The sequence below is a fragment of the Nerophis lumbriciformis genome, linkage group LG02 (genome assembly GCF_033978685.3).
Source record: "Nerophis lumbriciformis linkage group LG02, RoL_Nlum_v2.1, whole genome shotgun sequence".
Lineage (NCBI taxonomy): Eukaryota > Metazoa > Chordata > Actinopteri > Syngnathiformes > Syngnathidae > Nerophis > Nerophis lumbriciformis.
In genome coordinates this window covers 23,509,377-23,516,538 of record NC_084549.2, presented here as the reverse complement: position 1 = coordinate 23,516,538, position 7,162 = coordinate 23,509,377, and positions in this window count along the sequence as shown.

Below are 7,162 nucleotides of genomic sequence, written 5' to 3'. Positions count from 1 at the left end.
GTTTAAATAGTTTCGGCCCGCGTGTGCACAGATGTATTCCTCCATGTCCTGAGCTAAAATGAGTTGGACACCCCTGATGTACAGTATTATAATGTATGTAACAGCTGCAGCCAAAGAAAAGGGCAGCATAAAATAGAGAGTAGATCCAGCAGAAAATAGACATTATAAACAAAGAGAGGTATCTAACATAGAAGCGGTCGGACAAAAATTAATAAAAAACTTGAGACTTCCCGCGGGCCGGATTTTGGACGCTGGCGGGCCGCATACGGCCCGCGGGACGTAATTTGGGGACCACTGCTCTAGAGTCTGATGCACTTCACCAACATTCTCCATTACGCCATCATTCACTCCTGGAAGGATTCTTTCATCATCATGGCCATCTCAATGCCGTCCAAGGCTTCATAGCAGGTCTCTTTAATTACCCCGTCGGCTTGGGACAGGATAAAAAAAAAATCACAATAGCCAGGGAGGTTGCTCTACCATATGTCAGATGATTAGGGCATTGTGAGCAGGCATGTTGTCATGGTGAAGGAGCCACAAATTGTTTTGCCACAACGCTGGTCTCTCCCCGCCCAGTGAGCGATTCACATTCTTCAGGCTCTCTTTGTAGACCATGCCGGTTGTTTATCGATCCTTCACATCAAAGAATGCGAACAACATCTAAAGTCAAACTTTTCTGACACACTTTGTATGCTACTATTGTTGTTGTTTTTGTGTGCTGTTCTGTTATTACTGAAACCCATTCCTTCATCCTCTTTCTTCTGTTCTCTCTTCATATGAGGAAGATGGATGCCCAGTTGAGTATTTGCTCTGGTCAAGGTTTCTTCCTGTTCGAGGTAAGTTGCAACTTTTAATTCTCTCCTCAAAGTACAAAATCTTGAGGAACTATATTGCCCGGAATATCACATAGAAAATGTTTGTATTGTATTCTATAGTATATAGTACGAATAGTTGTATGTACTGTCGTGTCACATTGGTACTGCTCAATAAGAAATAATATGAGGATTATGTGGTTTATAGCGATTATGAGTGCAACAAAAATATTTTCAGAGACAGGAAAAAGTTGTATAATGTATTTTGTTCTGAGACAACAAAAAAGCAGATTAGTAGCAGATGGTGTCCTCCAGTGTAGACACATCGAAATGAGTACAGAACAATCACATAAATCAACTTTCTAGCATGAGGAGATGTATTACTGAGAAAAAGAACCTTTTAGAACCATCTTCGATATTCACAATGTGTTTGAATTGTGTAATGAATAATATTGTAGCGTCCCGGAAGAGACTGGAGCTGCTGGGAATTCTGGGAAGTTGGGCCGTTGTGTTTATGTTGTGTTGCAGTGCAAATATGCCCTTGAAATGTGTTTGTCCTTGTTGTTTGCTGTGGTTTAATTGTATGGCATGGGTTTGTGACAGTGTCGGAGTTGTTTGCACGGCCACCTTTAGTGTGACAGACCAAGTATGCCTTTCAATCACTTGTATGTGGGTGCGTGTACAAAATGAACAAGATCATTACTGTTCGCTGTGATCATACAGACTGTCAGCATTTCTTGACATCTTCAACTTTAAACCATTTTCAAACCGTCCAACGCTACATTGGGGTCAGAAGTGGGATGGATCTTTCAAAGAAGCTTGAGAATCTCATCAAATGCCTGGAAAATGAGCTCCCGGATGAAGACCAACTATCTTACCACCAGGAAGGGGAGAGGAATGAGCGCTGCCCTGGTGGACTGGAGTCGCAACTACCTCATCACCAAGAAGAGGAGAGGCACAAGTGCCGCCCTGGTGGATTGGAGGCTCTGCCAGTTGGAAGGAGACTAGAAGTTCAATCTGATGGGAAAAGAGTGGAAGTCAAACCTGATACAGGGAGTGCGCCTCGTGTGGGAAGAAGTGCCCGGCAAAGAAGTGCGTTCCCTGCGGTGATTGAGGACGCACACCCCCTGCGAGATGACTAGAGGCCAAGCATCGCCACATCAAAGCTTCCTCGCTATAGTGGAGAAAGTTCGATTGAATCCTTCCTCCTTCAGATCCAGCTAGCAGCACGTTTGAATGGCTGGTCTGATGCGGCAACTGCAGGGCATGTGGCCCTGTCCCTGGAAGGCCCAGCCCTACCCTACAGTGTTTCATCGACCTACAAGAAGAGGAATTGGCTGACTGGGCGGCTATGCGCGAGGCTCTTCAACGACATTTCGGGCGACCGACCCATGCAGACGAAGCACAAGAACAGCTGTACAGGCGGCAACGCCTTTTGGGAGAAAGTCTCTGAGCTTATGCTGCTGGCCTTCGCCGTCTGGTGCAAAGGGGCCACCCAGCATTTCCAGAGGCATTACAGGAAGAGCTCACCGTGCAAGCCTTTGTCCGTGGTCTACAGCCTGAACGACTCTGGGAACACCTCAGACTGTTTGCGCCACACTCTCTCGCTGCCGCATTAAGTGAAGCTGAACGTGTGGGGCACGTCCTGTGTCCAGATGGCCGCCGTGATGTTCCTCGAATTCGCCAGGCTGGATGTGACAGGACAGAACGAGAGGGAGCCGACCAAGTGACTGTAATCCCACGGCCACGGTCCTCCTGGGGGAGGCAGACCGAAGTGAACTGTTACCGCTGTGGTGCCCCTGGCCACATTGCGAGACACTGTCTAGCTCCTTCCAGATTGATGTTGCCGCTGAAGTGTCGTCAAATTAGAGAGGGGTGTCAGTGTCGGGGAACAATGGTTTCCACTGTACCCGAATGTGAAATACAGCGACTGGGCCGCCTGGGGGCTATACCTGGAATGTGAGCATGATGGAACGGTCTGCAGAGCTCTGGTTGACACGGGGTCCACCATTTCCATCATCGGGCCGGGTGTCCTTCCCCACTTACAGCGCAGCTTGCCACTAGGCTGGACAATCACCAACACCCAAATTACAACCGTCACCGGTAGCAAGACTGCCATGCTGGGCCAAGGGACTGTGTGCATTTGGGTGGCGGACAAGGAGAAACGACACCCATTCTGGCTGGCTGACATTCAAGAACCCTGCATTGTTGGGCTTGACCTGTTGGAGACGTGGGGAGCTGTGGTCGATGTGCCTAGGGCCACACTTCATCTTGGTGAGAAAGCAGTGGCACCTCCAGGGGATTGACGAGCCAGGTGCCTGCAGAGTGACAGCCCCCACAGAGCCATCCCCTGCTACGATCTTGATGGTGGACCAGGCAAAGTCCCAACCTAACCCTGTTACTAATAGGCCGCCTACTATGGAGACCCAACAAGCTATTGCAGAACTGCTAGAGCAAAGCAGTCAAGGCCTGGATACCACCCAGCAAGAGCAACTGAAAAGCCTCCTGAATGCCTTCCAGGACATTTTTGCAGCGAAAGATGAAGACTGCATGCACACCAGTCTCGTACTCCACAACATCGACACAGGAGACGCACGGCCACACCCACGCCGTCTGTCCCTTGCCAAACGAGTGGCTGCCCAGGAGAAAATAGAGGAGTTGCGCCAGGCCAGGCGGGCGTCATCGAACCCTCCAGCAGTCCATGGGCAGCACCCGCAGAAGACGAAGGACGGCCCATGGCGGTTCTACGTTGACTACAAACGGCTCAACTATGTGACCCGCAAGGACTCCTACCCATTGCCTCGCATAGATGACGCACTGGATTACATCACCGGCTCCTCCTGGTTCAGCTCCCTGGATCTCCGCAGCGGCTATTGGCAGGTGGAGTTGGCCGCCGAAGCTCGACCAAAGACAGCATTCACGACTCTGGCAGTTCAAGGTGATGCCATTCGGGCTCTGCAACGCACCTGCCACGTTTGAGCGGTTGATGGAGAGAGTGCTGGCATCCATCCCTCGTGACAGCTGTGTGGTGTACCTGGATGACCTCCTGGTGCATGCTGCAGGATTTAAGGGGGCTCTACAGAGCCTCCAGCATGTGTTCCAGGTCATCCGTCAGGCTGGGCTGCTATTGAACCCCAAAAAGTGCCATTTGCTTCGGCGCAAAGTTTCCTTCCTGGGGTATGTCATCAATGAGTAAGGTGTTGCCACTGATCCAACCAAGGTTGCCACTGTCCGTGACTGGCCGGTGCCAAGTGATGTCAAAGAGTTGCGGAGTTTCCTGAGACTGGCATCCTATTACCGGAGGTTCACCAAGGACTTTGCAACCATTGCTGGCCCCTTGGACCAGCTCACACACAAGGGGACGTTATTCAAATGGACTGACAGCTGCAATGACTGATCGATTGATTGAGAAGTTTATTGACATCTTAAAGAATTGAATCCTTGTAATGCTTTAAAAAGGCAAATGGATGGCACAAAAAGCCAAAAGGCTTGTTTCCATTGTGGTCCATTAAATATTCATCACATTTGATACATTCAATAATAAAAGATATACAACCTATAACATGTATATAAAATATTGCGTTAAAAAATGGATAAGTTATGTACATATACACAGTATACATGTCAGGTGATTTGAAAAACAATATATACAAAAAATGGGGGGTTTGGGGGGGATGGGTCAGGTAAGTAAGAACATTTTGGAAGTAGAAGTGATTTTCAAGCAGAAATTAATTTTTTTTAAATGACAGCCCCACTTTGCAATAACTTGATGTACTTGGTCGAAGAAATTTGATAGTAGATTAAAGCAAAGTACTCACTTCTCTCATCAGGTAGGACGTTGTGGTCTCTGCTCCACTCAGACTTGTCGACCTGGTAAGGATCCTCATCCAATTACGGCTGTTTGCTCCTTATAATGACAAATGGACTTGTTATCTAATAACACAGTGTTTCTCCATCAAATCACAGCCGGTGCAAGGTTATTTACCACTGAATAGTTCGGAAATATTACACGTAGCGCCATACTTGCCAATCCTCTCGGATTTTCCGGGAGACTCCCAAAATTCAGCGCCTCTCCTGAAAACCTCCCGGGACAAATTTTCTCCCGAAAATCTCCCGAAATTCAGGCGGACCTGAGTGACGTGTCGACAGCCTGTTTTCACGTCCGCTTTCCCACAATATAAACAGCGTGCCTGCCCAATGACGTTATAACTGTAGAATGATCGAGGGCGAGTTCTTGGTTTCTTATGTGGGTTTATTGTTAGGTAGTTTCATTAATGTCCTCCCAGCGCGGTAACAACACACAACAACAGCAGTCACGTTTTTGTCTACTGTAAAGCAGTTCGTCTGCCGTAAACAGCAATGTTGTGACACTCTTAAACAGGACAATACTGCCATCTACTGTACATGCATATGTGACAATAACATCTAGGGCTTTTAGAGAGTGCAGTGCACAACTGCGCACACAACAAGGAGACGAAGTAGAATGCATCATCAGAGAGGGTGTTCAGCATGGTTAGAAAAATAGTGACAGAGAATAGAACAAGGATGGACAATTCAACCCTTAACTCAACAATGAGTAGATGAGTGTTATGTGTGTGTATATGTGTAAATAAATGAACACTGAAATTCAAGTATTTCTCTTATTTATTTATATATATATATATATATATATATATATATATATATATATATATATATATATATATATATATATATATATATATACATATATATATATAATAAAAAATAAAAAAATAAAAATAAAAAATAAAAATATATATATATATAGCTAGAATTCACTGAAAGTCAAGTATTTCTTATATATATAGTCAAGTATTTCTTATATATATATATATATATATATATATATATATATATATATATATATATGAAATACTTGACTTGGTGAATTCCAGCTGTAAATATACTCTTCCCCTCTTAACGACGCCCCCAACCACGCCCCCCCCCCACACCTCCCGAAATCGGAGGTCTCAAGGTTGGCAAGTATGCATAGCGCTATCGAGAACGATGACTCCTGCCTTTCAATATGGCTGTTGGCAATGCCTTGTGGGATACTTTAGCCAAAAACCCGAAGCCCTCTATACGCACGTGTGCCGCTAAGAACAACAAAATGGCTGACGTGTGGCTTGTAAAACCAAAAGTTGCTCATCACTTGGCAATAATCTCAGATTGTATTAAACAGTCTAGTCTAGCAATATGTTTATTTACTGTCACCAGGCAACCGTGACAACTGCAGTTGATAGTGGTTAGCATCAGGCAGCTCAGACTATTTATAAAACATTTTCTGATTAGTTTTATCCTTCGGTATTTCGGTGAGTGCTTGAAAATCTCTTAAGATAAAAAAAAAAAAAAGATGTCACCATTCCATGAAAGGAGACGGCTTTTTAACAACCTTACGACACATTTTGTCTCACATCCATGTTCTGACGGACGCTTTCCCAGAATTAAGGCACAGATTTATCTTGTGATTTAATTGACGGACCACCGAGTAGCCTTGAAGCCGATACAGCAAGTTTCGATGTCACATTCTTGAATTGACCTCCATTTGCAGGTCATGTGCTTATTAACACCTACAGTGCTTGCCAAGTTCAGGTTGCGGCAATGCTCTTTCTTTTTGGCACCAGATATATGAAATCTCCCTCAAATTAGAATCCAGCAGCGAGGAAAATCTTCTTCAGCTTCCACTCATTTGTCCAAATGACAAATGTGACTCGCACTCGTATACCTTGAATGTTTTTAACTTTCAGTGAACGGACAGAAGCCAACAGCAAAACCTGGAGTCAATAAAACAGGCAGGAAATTCTTCAGTCTGAACACTTTGTATTCTTCAACATATGATTCTTACTAAAAGTACTTCACTGTGTAGAAGACAACGTTAATTTAGACAGCAGTTTTTAATTTAGTTGTAGTCTTTGTCTTTTGACGAAAACGTGTTTAAGTTTTAGTCCAACTTTAGTCATCTAAAGTGATTTAGTTTTAGTCTAGTTTTAGTCAACAAAATTACAGTAAATGTCGTCGACTAAAATATGAAGTCAAAAAAGACAAGACCTCTTTAAAGCACCTTTATTTAGACAGAGTGTTTGTTTGATACAATGCCAATAAATATCTTTTGGAAATGTTTCTATTTTTTATGCAACGTCTCTGGAAAAGCAGGTATGTATGTGCGTTGTGAAACGGAGCTACAATGCAAGTGTTCATTATAAACTGTTTATGAATGCAGGAAAATCGGAAGGTTGGTAAACGACCAACAAATATAATAAAATATGACTTACTGTACAAGGTCTGCTGTCATTAGGATGCCGACTGCTGGGATGTTCATACAGTATATT